Source organism: Protopterus annectens, chromosome 2.part1 (assembly GCF_019279795.1).
Source record: "Protopterus annectens isolate FY-2018-M chromosome 2.part1, PAN1.0, whole genome shotgun sequence".
Classification (NCBI taxonomy): Eukaryota; Metazoa; Chordata; order Ceratodontiformes; family Protopteridae; genus Protopterus; species Protopterus annectens.
In genome coordinates, this window is record NC_056729.1 from 1,876,004,429 (window position 1) to 1,876,023,010 (window position 18,582).

General features: G+C 42.7%; 1 protein-coding gene across 5 annotated transcripts in view; it reads left to right on the plus strand.

Annotated features, from left to right (window-relative positions):
* The window catches only part of DCTN1 (dynactin subunit 1), a 1,835,652-nt gene that overhangs the window by 72,059 nt on the left and 1,745,011 nt on the right, over positions 1-18,582 (plus strand). The window lies entirely within an intron of this gene.

Below are 18,582 nucleotides of genomic sequence, written 5' to 3' on the forward strand. Positions count from 1 at the left end.
GCTGATTGATCTTGACTTCAGAAATGGAACAGCCCAACACCCAATTGTTTGTGTAGACACATTTTTGTGGTTAAGGTCTTAACGGCATTTCTAAACTATGCACTTATAAATGTGCTGTAGAAGAAGAAAATCTTATGTACAAGCTGATCTGGTCATTTTTCTCAGTGGTTTAGATTCAGTTCTATTTACTATTTTATATTTTGTTTAGTTTTTGTTACTAGGGTAAGGTTTATAGGGCATATATTCTTTCTAGGAGTAGTTTGAGTTCTGAATCAATGTATTGACTTGTTAGAGTTGCACAGTAAATTAGATGTTTATGAAAGCAAACCAAGAACTGTGGGTTGCATCAAGCTGAGTCACAGTTCTTATTCTGCTCTGTGTAGGTTGTTCTGCCATCCTAAAATAATGTAGCTTACTGTACCACTGTTGCAGCACTGCAGTCTTAATTTCTTCACTGAACATAGGAGTGCGATCATTCTCAGTAAGAGACCATAACTCTGAAGCAACTTACTTTAGTTACCCTTATGTGACCCCATAGAGTTACATCCACATTAGAGAAAAGGATATTTTTTTTTATGTCAAACCTAGAACTGTTCACATACCCATTTCATATCCATCAAAAGTAAATGCTGCTTAACAGGAATTCCTCATAATCGGTGCAGTACAAAAAGATGACTAAAGGTGACAGCTACTATAGTATGCTGGGTGTCCACTTCACAAAGAAGCAGTATCCAGCAGTAACAGCAATTGTGGAAGGTCTCCTTTTGCCATATTAATTTAGTTTCTTTAAAATGGAAAGATATAGATGTGAATGTTGTCCTATCTCACCTTCATTCTTACCAGGATGGTTTCAGATCCGTCTCGGCCTTTATCTTCAAGCTCGAGGCACTCAGCTAACTCATGGCTAAAACCTTATCCCAGTATGCACTGAGTTCCTCTCCAGATCTTGTTTGCCACTAAACAAGATCAGGTCTTCATCTGCTAGCACTGGCTAAGTACCATTTTTTTTTTGTACTTGTTAACTTAAATTGTGTTATCCTGTTGTGTCCGCTGCTGTGGTGCTTTTTTGTGATAGGCTGTCGTCTTTCGTTAGGCCTTGAAATACCTATCCCGGCTCTTTAATATTCCCTTTCTGTCTTTGCCCTTTTTAAGTTCAGGGCTTCTATTTACCTTTATTTACTTTTGTTTCTGTTTTTTCCTTGTTTAAAAGCAGTTAGTTTAAATCACAGACCTGCAGCTCAGCCCATTTAAGTTAGAAGGCTTTAATTCTCTCTCCTTCTCCCTCGTTCTCTTTCTCTTGACATGGCCCGTTTTAGTTAGAGGGCTGTGCCATTTCTTTATTTTTAACCTGTTTAAGTTAGAGGGTCTAGTTCTTTAAAAAAAAATATATATATATATATATATATATATATATATATATATATATATATATAAAATAAATAATTTGTATTATGTTTGTTCTGTATTTCTTTTCCTAAAATGTCTGCAAAGATTCGAAACTCATGGGGTTTAAAAAATGTGATTGTGGCAAGAAGAACCCCCAAGTGATGAACACACACTCTGCTTATTTTATCAGGGCCGTCCATCTTCAGGAGTCTTGCTCTATTTGTCACAGTTTTAATCATAGAGCGCTCCTGGAGAAGAAAAATAAGTTGATTCTAAAAGGGCTTCTAAAAAACACCCTTCTCAGAGGCACTGAATGAAGGTCCGGGTTCAGCCATAACAGAAAAGTCCCCCTCCTCTAAATCAGACAGATTTGACAAATCTGTGAAGAGGTAGTCTTCCACTTTATTGGAGCAGACACAAAAGATACTAAAGTAGTCTTTCTCCGATCCAAAGAGTACCGGATCCAACAAGTCGTCTTCAGCTCCGACGCCCTCTAGTTTGGTGCCAGTTAAATTTGAGTTGCAGAACTGGTCTCCAGTTTTGGGACCAATCTAAATCTCCAACCTCCTCGACTCGGTCTTCCAGGAGTTTGTCTGACCACTACGTGAATCGGGTGGTACAGAAGGTTTTGAAGATACAGGCGAGGGCTTTGGATCCTACAGCGCCCACCCTATTTGCTCCGATTCCTCCTCTGATCCAATCCCTTGCTTCGGAGCTGGAAGGTCCAGTAGTGAAATTGGTAGAAATTTCCGATCCAAGACCCACCTCTGGTACTACGGATCTGACTGCAGCTTTGACGTTCTCTGCTCCATCAGAGATGGAGGAGTCTACACTTTCCAGTCAGATCCGGGGTGGGGGGGGCGAGTCAGATTAGACCACTGTCGGATCCATCTTTGCCTCTTGGGACCTCGGCTTGGATGAGTTTGGCTCCTGCCTTGGCCTTGGGTCCATCGTCTCTTGTACCAGGGAATCTGTCGGTTTCCTCCGATCCTGGGATATCCTCTGATTGGGGGGGGGGGTGCTTTGAGATAATGAGAGTATTGTCTCCACATACATATCAACAATCTTCTCTGGACATTCCTCCCTCTAAAACATCAGTGCTTTCTTTTGTACCCTCACATCCACAGGGACATAGAGATTCTAGGCCTCAGGATGCCCCACCGGGCACCTCCCACTCTTCCAAAACCTCACCAGAATACCCGTTTGAGGAAGTTCCCAAGAAGAGACTGTGTAAGAGGAAGCACCTAGATTCCCCTGAAGTCTATCACTTCAGACACAGACCTCGATGAAGCTGAGGGGGGGTCTCCACGGTCACCTCCTGATGATGCTCCTTTGGAGACATCTTAGAGATATTAAAGCAGAGAGGTGGCTGGAAGTACACTAACCCTTCTGCGGAGGGGTCTGTGTACCTGAATGCCTTCAGATCTCACCCTTCCACATCTTGGCTGTCTCCGTCTTTTCATGAACAGATGGACCTAGTTTCTTGAAAGGCGTGAAAGTCCCCCGATTCCATGGAGCCTATTCCTAGGAGGCCTAACAAATTCTTAACATCCCCAGCTAAGTCCTTTTTGACTAAGGGAGTCTCAGTGGATGCTGTGGTCATGGCGGCGGCCACTAAGAGGGAATTTTCAGAGATGTTCTTCTGTCCGTCCCCCAAATAAAGATTATCAGACGATGGACAGATATGGAAAGCACATTTTCTCTTCAGCGGCTTTTTCCATCAGATCATTGAATTACCTCACCCATTTTACAAGACTACAAAGGGACCTCCTCAAAGAGCTAGGAGATGCCCTCCAAGGTTCGTTAGCTGCAGGCATGACTGACAAAGTATCCTCTCAGCTCGCTACCTTAAACAGTATTGCTAACACCTCCATGAGACTTATTTCTTATACAGCTGATGGAGCCAGTAGAGCAGCAGGTTCCGGAACTTCCCTAAGGAGCCATTTTTGGATGTGCTTATGTAACTTTGCAGAATCCTTTAAGTCTTCCTTTGTGAATGCCCCTTTTGATGGCTCATCCTTGTTCGTGCCCAAGGTTGAAGACTCACTCACCAGGTGTGAGCAAGAAGGAAAGATTGTCTGCCGTAGGAGTCTGTTTTTCCATGCCTACTAGACCTTATCCCAAAGATTAGAAAGGCAGTGGTAAAATGTGGTTTCGAAAATCTCACAGATCTTTTCAGGATGCATGTGGTGAAACTTCCCCCAGAGGCTGGGGGGAAGTAATAACAGAGGATGTCTTCCACTCCCCAGAGGGGGATCGCAAAATCAGGCCATCAGAGAAACCTTTTTTGGTAGCCCCTTTCAGCACTCCTGAAAGGAGGCCCGATTGCCCAGCTCTGGGGGCAGTTGGGGGGGGTCGCTTACCTTTGTACTTGGAAGCCTGATGACAAGTAACAAATAAGTGGGTACAAAGCATCATATCCAGAGGTTACAGTACCCCCCCAAAAAAAAAAAAAAAAAAAAAAGTTCCAGATGTTCCACCTCATCAAAAGGAACAAGCAACTCTAGAAATTCAAAAGTTGCTAGAAAAAAGTCATCCAAGAAGTCCCCCGCAAACCAATTAGGATCCGGAACTTACTCAAGATTCTTTTTAGTTCCAAAGAAAATGTGGGACTTGAGACCAATTCTGGATCTCAGCATTCTAAACAAATCAGTAAAGAAATGCAAGTTCGGGGTGGTGGCACTGCAGTCAATACTCCCATTCCTGGGGAAAGAAGATTGGATGTGGTCTATAGATCTCCAAGATGCATACTACCGTTTAAAAATGGAAAGACAATCAAGGAGGCACCTCCGCTTTTGGCTGGGAACCAGTCATTGCCAGTTTCGTGTTTTGCCCTTTAGACTCACTACAGCCCCCAGAGTGTTCACCAAATGCATGGCAGTAGTAGTGCCTCACTTGAGACGTCTAGGATTCAGAGTGTTTCCATACTTAGATGACTGACTCATAAACACCACGAACAGGCATCGGCTAATCAAGACCAGAAATGTAACCTTGCTACTCTGTTCCTGCCTGGGAATTACTGTAAATTATGAAAAGTCTGCCTTGGAGCCATCTCAGCATTTTCATAGGATCAGAATTAAACACAGGACAAATGATTGCGAGACTTCCACTAGAAGGGGGTACTACATAAGATTCCTGCTAAGAAGAAAAAGTTCAAGTGAAGTCGGTCCTCAAAGTTTTGGGGATCATGGGTGCAGCAATAATTTTAGTTCCCCTAGCACATATGCACATGAGGATTCTTCAGTGGTTGTTATCCATTCAGTGGTCGATGCAAGAACTACCGATGTCTCACAAAATGCTCATCACAGAAACATGCAGAAGGAACTTGGATGGTGGCTATACTCCCAAATAGTTCTAGGTTGACCATTTGTACCTCCTCACCCACTAGCCATGGTGACCATGGATGCTCCTCAGATGGGGGGGGGCATTATATGGGGAAGACAGTCCAAGGCACCTTGCAGGATCATGAGGCCCACTTGCACATCAATGTTATAGAGACGAGCGGTGGTTTTAGCGTTGTAGGCACTACAGGACTCTCTTCCATTAGGAACAATTGCAATCCAAACCGGCATGTTGGTTGTATGGTAAATAAACAGACAAGAGGAACCACATCTTACCCCCTTTGTCGAGATGCCCTGAGAGTATGGCAGTGGGCAACCTCTTCCCAACACTTTTTGATAGCAGTTCACATCTCAGGGAGATCGAACGTAGTAGCGGACAGGATCAGCAGAGCTATTCTGATGCTTCACCAGTGGTCCCTAAAGCAAGAAATAGCAGAAATAATTTTCCGAAAATGGAGCCAGCCTTGCTGCGACTTCTTGCCGACATCCATGAATGCCAAATGCCACAGCTATTTTGCCCTCATCTCCCTTCCGGGGGAGTCACCAAGGGATGCACTTGTTTAGGATTGGCTCCCGGGCCTCCTTTATGCCTTTCCTCCAATTCCAAAAGTTCTCCAGAAAGCCAGTTCCCTGGGCAGGGAATTAATACTCATTGCTCCATACTGACCTCACCAAATCTGGTTCCCTTTCCTTTGGCCTCCTCTTTGGGAGGAACCGTGGATTTTTGACCCAGTTCCAGATTTGCTCACTCATGCATCAGGAACCCTCCACCCATTTCTTTACAATCTCAAACTGACCGTATGATTGCTCCAATTCCAATGATAGCCAGGTTTCCAACCCTTTCCTCTAGAGTTAAACACGTCTTTATTTCCATACACAAGTCTTCAAGGACATTTTATAAAAGTAAATGGAAGAGATTCTGTCTATGGGCTGTCAATAACCATGTGGACCTCTTTTCAACCCCTGTTAATTTTATTCTAGACTTCCTAGCAAAACTTGTCGATGAAGGTGCAGCAGCAGCTACTGTTGGGGTTCAACTAGCCGCAATATCAAACTTTAATTTGGGAGACTCTGGCTCCGACATTGTCTCACCAGTTATGTAAAACCTTCCTCAAAGGTACCATGTTACTAAGACCACCTATCAGACATCCCCCAGCACCATTGGATTTAAATTTTGTTTTAACACAGTCTTTCCTCAGTTTTTGACTTGGAAAACCATTTTCTTGATGGCTGTAACCTCTGCACGGAGGGTATCAGAGTTGCAAGCATTGTCTGTAACCCCCCCCCCACCATATTTGCTTTTTCACAGAGACAGCATATCTTTATGAACAAATCCCTCTCTTCTACCCAAGGTGATTTCAGAGAATAACTTGAACCAAAGCATAGAATTACCTGATGTTCTTCATGTTTCACTGTTGCAGTCATTACATTTGGGTTATCTGCTCTGCAGTAGCCCTCAGTTGGCCTGATTAACAAAGTCTTGGGTACTGCGTCGGTTGCTGTCCCTGCTTCCATGACGTCAGGTAGTCAGGGGTATAAAACATGCAGCTGATGCCATTACATCAGTCTTTCTTGCCGTGCGGTGCCTGAAGCAGAAGCAGTTCACATATGCTGGTCGGCCGACTCCTGAAATTTTCGTTTTCGAGTTTCAGAACCGAAGTGCTCAACTAAAGCTTAGTACCCCATTGGGGAAATTTTTTCTTGCTCCTTACCGATGTCAGTAAAAGTTAATAATTGCATTACTTGTGGAAAGCAAATACCTCGCAAAGATTTTAATTCGTACTGTATTCCTTGCCTAGGCCTTGACCACGACGTACCTTGCTGTAGGGTTTGTGCTTTATTTAATCAGCGCACTATCCGTCGTTGGTATATCTTTGCCTCTAAATATTTCAGTTCTCTGTTTAATTATCCAGAAATGTCGTCTGTTAGCCATTCGACTACTGGGATTCTGAAAAAATATAAAGATAAAGACAGAGACAGGCTGCTGAGGTCCAAAACTAGCGACGATGCTTCTCCTAAGCCAGTCGCCAGTTCGCTGGTATTCAGTGAGATGCTCTCGTAGCCCCTGATACCCGCTACTTCTGACTTGCAGGGCTCTACTCAGACCCATTCGGAGTCTGGAATGCCGTGAGATGCTTCAACTGTGGAACCTGTGGATGTCTCTACCTTGGATGGGTCCGGAGCCACTGTGCAGGTACTGGCTTCTGAGGGTGTATTCAGGCCAAGAGACTTGCATATTAAACAGATGCCTCCATCTTCTTTTAGGCCAAAATCTCAAACCATGCCTAAGAAACCGACGTCCAGACCGCATTTTCAGGCCTCTAGGCCTAAAAAACAAATAAGAATGGCTGAGGATCTTGTAACTCTAATCAGGGGAAGCCAACCTCCCCTAGGACTGAAAATGTTTATGAATCTTCTGACCAGGATTCTGATTTTTTAAATTCTTCTGATGATCTGGATTTGCCCTTATCTACTTATGAGGATTCTGATGCAGAGGACTCTCTTCCCTCTGCTTTCACCTCCAGAGGATTTTTCTTTTGGTGAGACCTTACATACTCTAAGGGAACATTTCCACTAGGAAAGCCAGGATTTTTCTGATTCAAAGAGGAGGCTTAGGGATTTCTTACTCCTGCCTCAGCATAGGCCTTTAGCTATCCCTCCTTTACTGGACATTGTTGATGATGCTTTTTCGGAATCTGGTTTGGCCCCTAGTTCTTTGCCTCCTGCTCCCAGAAAACCTGACTGATATTACAGGGGTCCTGATTCACGCATGTTCCTTTTTAAAAATCCTGTTGTGGATCCAGAGACTATTTCACAGGGACCCAAGGGCATTAAGGCTTCTACTGGTAAAAATCCTACCCCCTCTGATAGAGACTCCAGGGCGCTGGATAGATGGGGTAAGGTGGTTTACACTTCAGCAACCTTGGCCATTAGGGCTTTAAACTGCCAGTTTCATATGTTAAAGTATCAACAGCATGTTATTGGATTGCTTAAACAGAAAATGATGTTGATTGCTAACTGTGCTGAACATAAAGAATTACAGGATTTAATGCATTCTGCGGAACAGGTTAGAAAACATACTTTGCAATGTGGATTTGATTCATTAGAGGCCTCTTGCAGGGCTGCTGTTACTGGGTCTGTGCTCAGATGGCATGCTTGGCTTAAGGAGCCATCTTTGCCTGATCATGTTAAAGCTAAATTGTTGGATGCTCCCTTAAATCAGGACTGCCTGTTTGACAACAAGGCTGAGGAAGTTCTTAAAAGGATGGAAGATAAAGCTAAATCTATGCAAACTCAAAGATTTCTTACAAGTTCAGCCTCCTAGATTTAATAGGCACTGGCCCTCTAAGAACTTGTCCTTTCCACCCCCTTCCAGGTCTTGTCAAGCCAAACCCAGACACAGCAGAAACCCCAGGTTTCAGTCCCAAGGGACACACAAGACTAAGCAGTGGGGGGTTTCCACACCCAAATCTGAGAGTAGTAAGACTCCACCCTATGGAAAACTGTCTCAATGACTTGCTTTTAAAATTTCCAAGCACTAACAAACTGAATGCTCCTTTAGGAGGAAAGATTGGTCTGCAGGCCAAAAACTGGGAACTCATTACCCAGGACAAATGGGCTTTAAATATCGTGTCCCAAGGATACAGATTTCACTTCCGCACATTGCCAACTCCAAACTGGTGGCCAAATCTACCCCCAAATCAGTGGGCGGAGGCCCAAAATCAAATACTCTCTCTCTCTCTTAAACATGGAGGCTATTCAGTTGGTACCAGAAGAGGAAAAGGGATAAGGTTTCTATTCGAGACTTTTCCTGATACCCAGAAAAGGCAATACATGGCATCCTATCCTGGACATTTCTACTCTAAACACCTTCCTGGTGATTCCAAATTCAAAATGCTGATGCTTCACCAGCTGCTTCCTATACTAGGCAAAGATGCATGGTTAGCAACACTAGACTTAAAAGAAGCATACCTGCTCATCCCTATCAGGGAGTCTTGCAGAAGATACCTAGGGTTCAAAGCAGGCTACATGCACTATCAGTTCTCTGCACTGCCCTTTGGCTTATCTACTGCGCCCAGGGTATTCGCAAAGTGCCTAGCTCCAGTCATTGCATTTTGCAGACAAAGAAATATTCAAATATACCCATTCCTGGACAATTGTCTAATTCAGGCAGAAAGCCAGGACATACTTTTGAATCATCTGGCTTTTGTTCAAAGGGTACTGACTTGTCTGGGTTACACCATAAGCAAAAAGAAATCACACCTGGTACCCTGTCAACAAATTACATTCCTGGGAGCAAGCTTGAATACAACTTCCCAGATGGTTTTCCTCACGCCAGAGAAACGGATTCATTTGACAACCTACATCAAACAAGTGGCCACAAAAACCCAGCTGTCTGCAAGGCAAATTCTGCAAGCCTTGGGGTTCATGGCCTCCTGCATTCTTCTAATTCCATATGCAAGGCTGCATATATGAGGAAACTACAATGGTATCTCAAAAGCCTATGGTGTCAACATTCACAGGATCTAGAAGCAAGGATTCCAATCATACCTCGTCTACGCCTAGAGTTCCTTTGGTGGGCAGAGGCCTGCCACCAAAACAGGGGACTACCATTCACACTACCCCCAAATTTTAACAGACTCGTCAGACTATGCATGGGGGGCTCACCTGGCAGGGAAGTGCATTCAGGGCAAATGGAACCCAAGTCAAATGCACCTGCACATAAATCAAAAGGAAATGTTAGCTGTACAAAATGCTCTGACAGCCTTCAAGGACCACATTCTTCCAGGACAACTAATGATAAAGACAGACAACACAACTGTGATGTGGTACATAAACAAGCAGGGGGGGACTCATTCTTACCCCCTCTGCAGACTAGCCATGGCATTGTGGAATACAGCCTTGAGCTACCAAGTGTATCTACAAGCTCAATTCCTGCCAGGAAAACTAAATACACTTGCAGACGGGCTAAGCAGAAATCTCGTGGACCCACACAAGTGGAAACTGGAACCAAGGATTTTCAGCATGTTGACAAGCAAATGGGGGAGTGCAGATATAGACCTGTTTGCCTTCCCCCGGAACCATCCATTGGGCAAATTTTGCACAAGGATTCCCCACCAGCTAGCTTGGAAAGTGGATGTTCTATCCCTCAGTTGGAAAAACCTACCAGTTTATGCCTTTCCTCCTCTGCCTCTGCTCTCCAAAGTACTACTAAAGATCAAACAGGACAAGCCAAGGATGATTTTAATTGCACCAGACTGGCCTCGCCAACACTGTTACCCACTCTTGCGCAGTGTTTCACACTTTCCTCCATGGCACCTGCCTCAGACTCCTTCCCTGTTGTCTCAGCAGGAGAACCAGATTCTGCACCCTCAACTACAAACCCTGAACCTAGCAGCCTGGCTAATTACCTAATCTCTCCTTTACCTTCCCTCAGTAAATCAGTGATGGATATCATTTTAGAGGCAAGGAGGCCCAGTACCAGAAAATCTTATGCTGCAAAATGGAAAATATTTTGTGCCTGGAACCAATCTCAAGGAATGAACACAACATTGTCCAATTTACTTCAGATTCTACAATACTTGACTGAGACGCTTCATAAGGGCTTGTCCTTTTCCTCCATCAAAATTCATGCCTCAGCCATTTCGGCTCATTATAGCACAGAGCCTCCCCTCTTCTCTCACCCACTGCTCAAGCCGTTTCTCAGAGGGGCCAAAAACTTAAGGCCACCCAGGAGAGCTCCAACTCCAGTCTGGGATCTTAACTTTGTCTTGGAGAAACTCACTCTTCCTCCTTTCGAGCCAGCTGCTACTGCAGATTTAAAATTTATTTCCTGGAAAACAGCTTTCCTTTTAGCTATCACTTCTGCAAGAAGGGTATCTGAATTACAGACCCTTATGGCAGTGGAACCTTTCATCATCTTTCATGCGGACACGGTGTCCCTTGGAACCAATCCCTCTTTCATGCCCAAGGTGATATCCAGTGTGGCCTTTAATCAGTCTATTCATTTGCCTACCTTTTTTCCTAACCCACAGAACAAAGGGGAACGGATTCTGCACTCTTTAAATGTGCACAGACATCTTAGATTCTACTTGGACAGGACTAAACCTCAAAGGAAATCTGAACAACTGCTGGTGGCATTTGCTGCAGGGATAGAGGGGAAAGCCATTTCTAAGCAAACCATTTCAAAATGGATGCACCATTGCATTCTTTTCTGCTATAAGCACCATGGAAAAACCTATCCCACAGGGCATCAGACCCCATTCAACCAGGGCTGCATCTACCTCTACAGCCTTTCTCAGGGGCGTCCCTACTAGGGACATCCTAGAAGCTGCTACCTGCAGTTTTGTACATACTTTCACCAAGCATTATCATTTGCCAATTTTTTCTAAATCCATAGCTGGTTTTGTCACTGCAGTCTTGCAGGGTCTTATAGCTGGTCCTAATTCTAATTAAATTCCTCCTCCCAACCTTAGCTTTGGGAATCTACCCAAATGTAATGACTGCAACAGTGAAACACGAAGAACATAGTACAGTTGTGTACACTTACCATAAATATAGATGTTCGAGTGTATTCACTGCTGCAGTCCTGGTTACCCTCCCTCCAGCCCCCTTTTTCCTCTTTTGGCTTTACCTCTACTCTCACTTACTATGCTCAAAAAGCTTTTTGGTGTATTTGCTTTTTTGTTGGAGGTATATCCTTGTATGTATATATTTAATTGCTTCCCATTTAGGGAGCACATGACATCTGGGGCAAGAAAAACTGATGTAATAGCGTTGGTTGCATGTTTTATACTCCCTGATGTCATGGAAGAAGGGACAGCAACCGACGCAGGACCCAAGACTTTGTTAATCTGCAGAGCAGATAACCCAAGTGTAATGACTGCAACAGTGAATACACTCTAACATCTACATTTATGGTAAGTGTATACAACTGTACTTTTTCGGTTCTTTTCCTTTATCAGGGCAACACTGTTAATGAGCAGTTTGCAGTTTCTGTAATCAGCCCAACATCAGAAAACAATTTTTTTTTTTGTTTGGCTAGAAAGTAGAAATCAGTACTGGTGCCCTTTTTTTTCCCCTTACATTCTGTCAGAGCAAGTTTTCTGTGATCACGGACAACATCAAGTGGTCTGTTCCCGTAGCAACGACAGTGGGAAATCCTCACTGTCAGACACTGAACGCCTTTAATTTCTGCATAGTTTCAGCTGTCTTGCTTGACAGATGATGCGTTGTATTTGTTTCCAAGCTGTCAGGGTATGTACCTCTCAAGACATATGCAACAACTGGAAAGGCCGCAGAAATACCTCACTAAAAAAAATCACAGGCCTAAAGCAGATGCCCTATGCTGACCGCCTTAAAAAACTCCAGCTATACTCTGTCGCATATCGTCTACTCTGAGGCGATCTCTGCTTAACATACAAGGCCATGTCAAACCCAGAGCTGTTGGACATGCTACACTTAAAGAAATCCCAATCCCTCAGAGCTACACGCTCCAGGGATCTAAACCTTGTCATCACAATAAACAAAACATGCTGATGGGATAGGTTCCTGACCCAGAGACTCCCCAGACTCTGGAATAGATTGCCCATACATGTCAAGCAGAGTGCCTCTTTGGACCTCTTCAAGAGGAACCTTGACGATTGGATGGGAGAAAGGAAATTCACCCCAGGGATCACGTCAGTCACCCTGCTAGACAGGGGTCTAGGAAAGTAAATAATGTGGGAAGAAATAGCCAGGGAATTATGGCTAGGCTTGTATAGGCCCTAGGGCTGATAGCCTAGTACCAACCTATGAAAAACTTACGCTACCTCCCTTTGAACCAACTTTCTCTGCAGATCTACAGTTCCTATCATGGAAGACTGCCCTGCTGCTAGCAATAACTTCAGCTAGAAGAGTCTCAGAGCTGCAGGCACTAATGGCAGTGGAACCTTTCCTCATTTTCCATCAAGACAGAGTTTCTCTACAAACTAATCCTTCCTTCATGCCTAAGGTGGTTTCCAGTGTGGCTTTAAATCAAACCATTCACTTACCCACCTTCTTCCCAAATCCACAGAACATAGGAGAAAGACTCCTGCATTCCTTGGACATTCACAGACAACTTCGTTACTACTTGGATAAAACTAAGGCTTTCAGAAAATCTGACCAGCTCTTTGTATCCTATGCTACAGCTTCACAAGGGAAGGTTATATCAAAACAAACCATTTCCAAATGTATAGGGCATTGCATTCGTTTTTGCTGTACCCATCATGGAAAACCAGTTTCTGCTATCATCAGGCCCCTCTCTACCAGGGCAACAGCTACATTTACAGCCTTCCTCAGGGGGGTTCCAACCAAGGAGATTTTGGAAGCTGCAACTTGGAGTTCAGTACACACCTTTACCAAACACTGTCACTTACCACTTTACTCTAAGACTAGGGCTGGCTTCGCCACTGCAGTTCTGCAGGGCCTTCTAGCCTCCTCTGACTCCTCCACCCATCCTTAGCTTTGGGATTCTACCCAAGTGTGATGACTGCAGCAGGGTAACACGATAAACTTAGTACAAATTTGTACCTACCATAAATGTAGATGTTCGAGTGTACACCCTCCTGCAGTCCAGGTTACCCTCCCTCCATCCCCTCTGATCTAACTGGCTAAATCTCTACAATACCTCCTGATGTATTTGCTTATAGCTGGAGGGATTTTGTGTTTGTGCAAAATTTACTTAATTTGGTACTAATTACTGACCACCTTTTTGGGGGCACCTGACATCTGGGGCAAGAAAAACTGAAGAAAATGGCGTTGGATGCATTATATATACCCCTGGCGCACTGACCTCAGGGAAGAAGCAACAGCAACCGACGCCGGACCAAGACTTTGGAATTCCGGCCGACTGCGGGACCGCCTGACAGGATAACCCAAGTGTGATGACTGCAGCAGGTGTACACTCAAACATCTACATTTATGGTAGGTACAAAACTGTACTTTGCAGTGAAGTTTTACCTCCCTCTACCCATGAGAGTGTCATAAAAGTTGAGGTGGGGCCATACTTAGTCACCACCTTTACACCTTATCCGTGCATCTACTACCCCCTCCTACCAAATGGGCTGAGATCACCTTTGTCCAGATCCATTTAAGATGGTTCTTGTTCTGGCTGTTTTACAGGACAGGTGATTGTGGCATCCCTCTGACAATATCTGCCCTCTGTCTGAGGTAGAAGACCATCTGTGATACTTAAGTCTGCGATTAAAAGGTTTGGTATAAGAAGGTTGTTTAGCCTCCTTGCTAGGCAAGAAAGAACCAAAACTGATGTGGAGCAAACGCCACCTTTATAGTGGAGTAGTGTGGACTTCTCAGGGAAGGTAGAGCTAGTCTAGCTTTGGGGGATGCTCCGCCGTGGAAGACTAGGGGGGGGGGGTTCTGCTACAGGTGGCATCTCACAGTGATCATAGGGGAACATCTGCTGTTGAGTTAAGTTATTTGCACCGCTGTACTTTTGCCTAGTTATAAGTTTGCTGCAGAACTTCCTCCTGAAGATGACTAACAAGTACAGCTCGATCTTATGTGCATTACTGCTTGCTGCAGTCTAGATTGGTTGAGGTGGTTGTTTCTGTATGCTTATCAGTGAAGTCATGCTTTACTGTAAGGGTATTTATTGTACCAATGATTGTTGCTTGTCGACTGTGAACAGCAGCAGCTCTTGTCATCACAGCTAGCTATTGCTGTTTGTTGTTCAGCTGCATTCTGAAAAAAAAATGCCCCCTATGGTTGTAATTGCTGTTGCTCCTTTTTACTTTTATAGGGGGTTGGTACTAGGCTATCGGCCCTAGGGCCTATACAAGCCTAGCCATAATAATTCCCTGGCTATTTCTTCCCACAATATTTACTTCCCTGTACCTTGGTACCTGCTCCCATGCTTTTCCTCCCTTGCCAGGGTTTGTTTTTACTATGCAGGCCCCTGTCACATTGAGGCATGGTAAGGTGTCCATGCCTTGCAGTGCTTATGGTGCCCTGTGTTGCTTTCACCGAAGTTTCACTTGACTTGCATAGTCATCAGTACTGCTGTGGTTAGATTTGCTTCATGCCCCATTTATGCTAACTCTTATTTTTTTTAAAGACTATACAAAGAGTTCATAAATATGCTCAAGAGCTGATTGTGTGGGGTGGAGAGATAAAGCCCTCACCCTCACTATTATTGACACAGCCTGGATTGAATAGCAACCTAGGTGTTAAGAAGAGACTGAGAGGGAAGGTGGGAGTGAGTGGTTGCTTTTGGCTTGCTGATCTTATTGAGAGGGAGGCTATACTGACCTCTAGTGGTGGTAATCTGATGCAGCAGCAGAGCAGGTGACAGCATGTGTAGGAGTTCTCCAAAAAGTACACTGCAAGAGATCAGAGCATGCATATATATATATATATATATATATATATATATATATATATATATATATATATATATATATATATATATATATATATATATGGTTAAGGTGTTTGCCTTACAAACACAAGGTGCAGGGTTTGAATCTCACAAGGGATAATTGGCTAGGTTTAAAATGGCTCGCAAGGGCAGTTAGCCTAGTACTAACCTATGAACCTATGTGTGTGTGTGTGTGTGTGTGTGTATATATATATATATATATATATATATATATATATATATATATATATATATATATATATATATATATATAAAAACTATTTTGCTTCATGGCTGCCCATATGACAGGTTATCAGGACATGTCTCTTATATTTGTGGTAATAAATGAGCTCAAGATGCATTGGAAGAGAGGTGCTAATGGTTGGCAGCTGTTAGGGAGGATCACAGAAAAATAAGTATCTGTGAGTCTGCATAGCATTTACTTTTTCTGAAGGTCATCTTTACTTTCCATTAAATTGATGATTTTGTTTTAGTATGGTTTAGCTATGCTAGTCATTAATTGTCTGCTATGTTGCTGCATTTCTCTCTGTGTTGCATCCTTTTTCTTTATCTGCAAGAGAACTGTGTTCAGACCTTGTCATTCTTAACATGAACCTTAGAAGCTTAGTTAACAAAATCACAGACTTTCATGAAGTCATATCGCAATACTCACCAGCCATTCTTATAGCAACAGAAACTTAGCTAAAACCCCATATGAGAAACCCAGACAATACACCCACAAGTTTATTGCGTGCACAGGTTAGACAGGATCAGGAAGAAGGGAGGCTGGGTTGCACTGTTCTACAAAGATAACCTAAGCATAGACTACCTACCCATCAAATACCCTTATGATGATAACGTTGAAGTCCTAGTAACACGGCTCAGAATCAACCCAAAGAAAAATATATAATTGCCACTTGCATACCTCCCAACAATACTCCCACTGCCACCGAGGAACTCGTAGCTTGGACATCCTCAGTCTACACCATGAAACAGTTATCACAGGCATCTTCAACTTAGACTGGAACACTTACACAGGTAATAACTTCTCCACTTTCATAAATCTACATGGTTTCTCCAGACTATCTTGAACCCAGGACCCTGTGCACTGCAATCACAGCAATGTATCTCTACACCATCTATCCAGTTTCCCACTCCAGTAGATTTTTATTTATTTATTTTACATTTGTTAACCGGGCTAATCTAGCTGGATACATTTCCATTTTCAGTAGAGGCCCGGGGAGAAAAGCTCCACACATAAACAACAGACAAAACGGGGAGAAAAGCTCAACAATTAAACACAAACAAAACAAAAATTGTTTACAAAAATTCAAGAAAGTTATAACGGTTACAAACTATGGAAGAATACAAGACATAATTTCAAATTGCAAATTAAAGTATGTGAAGATGATTATATGACATAATATATTTACACATAGTACAACTACAGGTAGTTTTAGAGTAAAACAACTCTGTAGGGCTAACTCCAGGATATTTTTTTAGAGAGTATTCGCATCCTTAGTTACTCTAGTATAATCCAGACAGTTAGTATATCAAAGTGGTTAGACAGTAATGGGAGAAAAGGAGGAAGAAAAAGAAATGACCGTAATACTGCCTTCAGGATTAGAATAAAGAAATGACAGCAATACTGCCTTCAGGATACAAATCATATCCTGGGAAGGACAGTGGGTTTACAGGATTTACAACTTCAGAGGAGTTGACATAGGGGGAGAACAGTAGACGTTTAAAAGAATAAAAAAAAGAGAATAAAAAATAAATAGATAAACATAGCAAAAGAGAATCTGTCCTAGACTGGTCACTTATTTAACACTACCACCCACAACTGTCTCTCCAGAAGCCTTCCAAATAATTTAAAGGACCAGTACGGGCAAACAATGAAAAAAACATGTATTTTTTTATCTTGCCATGATTTACTGCACCTCCTAAAGCTGCCTGCAGCAAAATAAGCACTCATTCCCAATTTTATTTTTTTTTTTTACTCTTGTCTGCCCTCATGGGGGCAGACATTGTGATTCCTTTGGAAAGCTAAATCTTTCTCAATGCACATACTGTGAGAACAAATAGCCCTACCATTTGTTGTCAGACTAGACTTCCGTTCACTTAGAATGGACCACCTGAAAAAACTGCCAAATTTGAAGGTCAGCAGCTCATGTGTCATTGACTGGTATGCGCTGAGTTTTACAAATGTTGTTCCTTTTGATGTACTACACAAAATAAACTTGCAAAAGTGTCAACAGATTACTGAGATAAAAAAGACTTTTCACAAGGAGCAGTTTTGCAAGTTTCAATTCTTGGCCAGGTTACTCCTCCCATCTCCCCTCCTTCAGTGGGCTACAGTCTCATATTTCCAGCTTTGGTAGATTCAACTGTTTTGTCAGCTTTGCATGACAATAGACATAAAAAAAATCACAGCCTGGTGTGCCACTAAAACTGTTCCCTTATATGTCTCTTCACTTCTGAATAGCATTTCCCCAGGAATTAAAAAAAAAAAAAAAAAAAAACACACACATCAGTCCAGAGTTTGGACCAATCTATCCATTTCTTAATGTGCACAGTAAAACATTCAGTTTATAATATGTTCTGGCTGCTGACATGGTTATCTTTACATAGTTATTCTCTTATAGCATAACTTGAACTTATGGTACTCCATGCCAAGCTTTATTTCTGAGTTTCTTAACAATGACCCCCCCCCCCCAAGCCTCTGATGTGACCCAGTACTTTGTCAATATAATGTAAATACATAGATTAATACAAATATTTGTGCACATATGACACACAATAATACACATATACCATCATTAAAACAAGATAAATGCAATATAAATCATATCAATATAGTTATGATTTCTAGTTTATGACGCTGTTTATCTATGGAAACTTTTTTGAATTTATGTTCAAGCAATTGCATATTTTTTGTATATTATCTTGTTTAATTGTTTCTCAATATTCTAACTCCTGTATGCTGCATCAATGTAAAAAAAATCCAAAACTTAAGAACACAGAAGAAGGAAAATGTTTCCTTGATGCTGTCATGAAAATCCCACTCACTTATTCAGATATTATGGGCAAAAAAAATATATATATATATATTATAACATATATAATATATTAGGCAAAACAACGTACCCAATACACTAGTCATAGGTGACTCTGTAGTCAGGCACACTGATGGTCCCACTCGCCAGGCTAAACAAGGAGAAGGTTACTGTCAGCTGCCTGTAGGGTGCCAGGATCCGCCACATAACTTACGCACTCAGGTCACTCCACAACAAGTACAAATATGACTCTGTCATTGTCCATGTTGGTGTGAATGACCTGATACATACCTCCCTGGACTACATGAAAAGAGACATGGAAGAACTCTCTGATCTTGTAGCCCAGGGAGGTATGACCCTAGCCCTGAGTAGTATTCTGCTATCGCCCAGAGTGGTACTG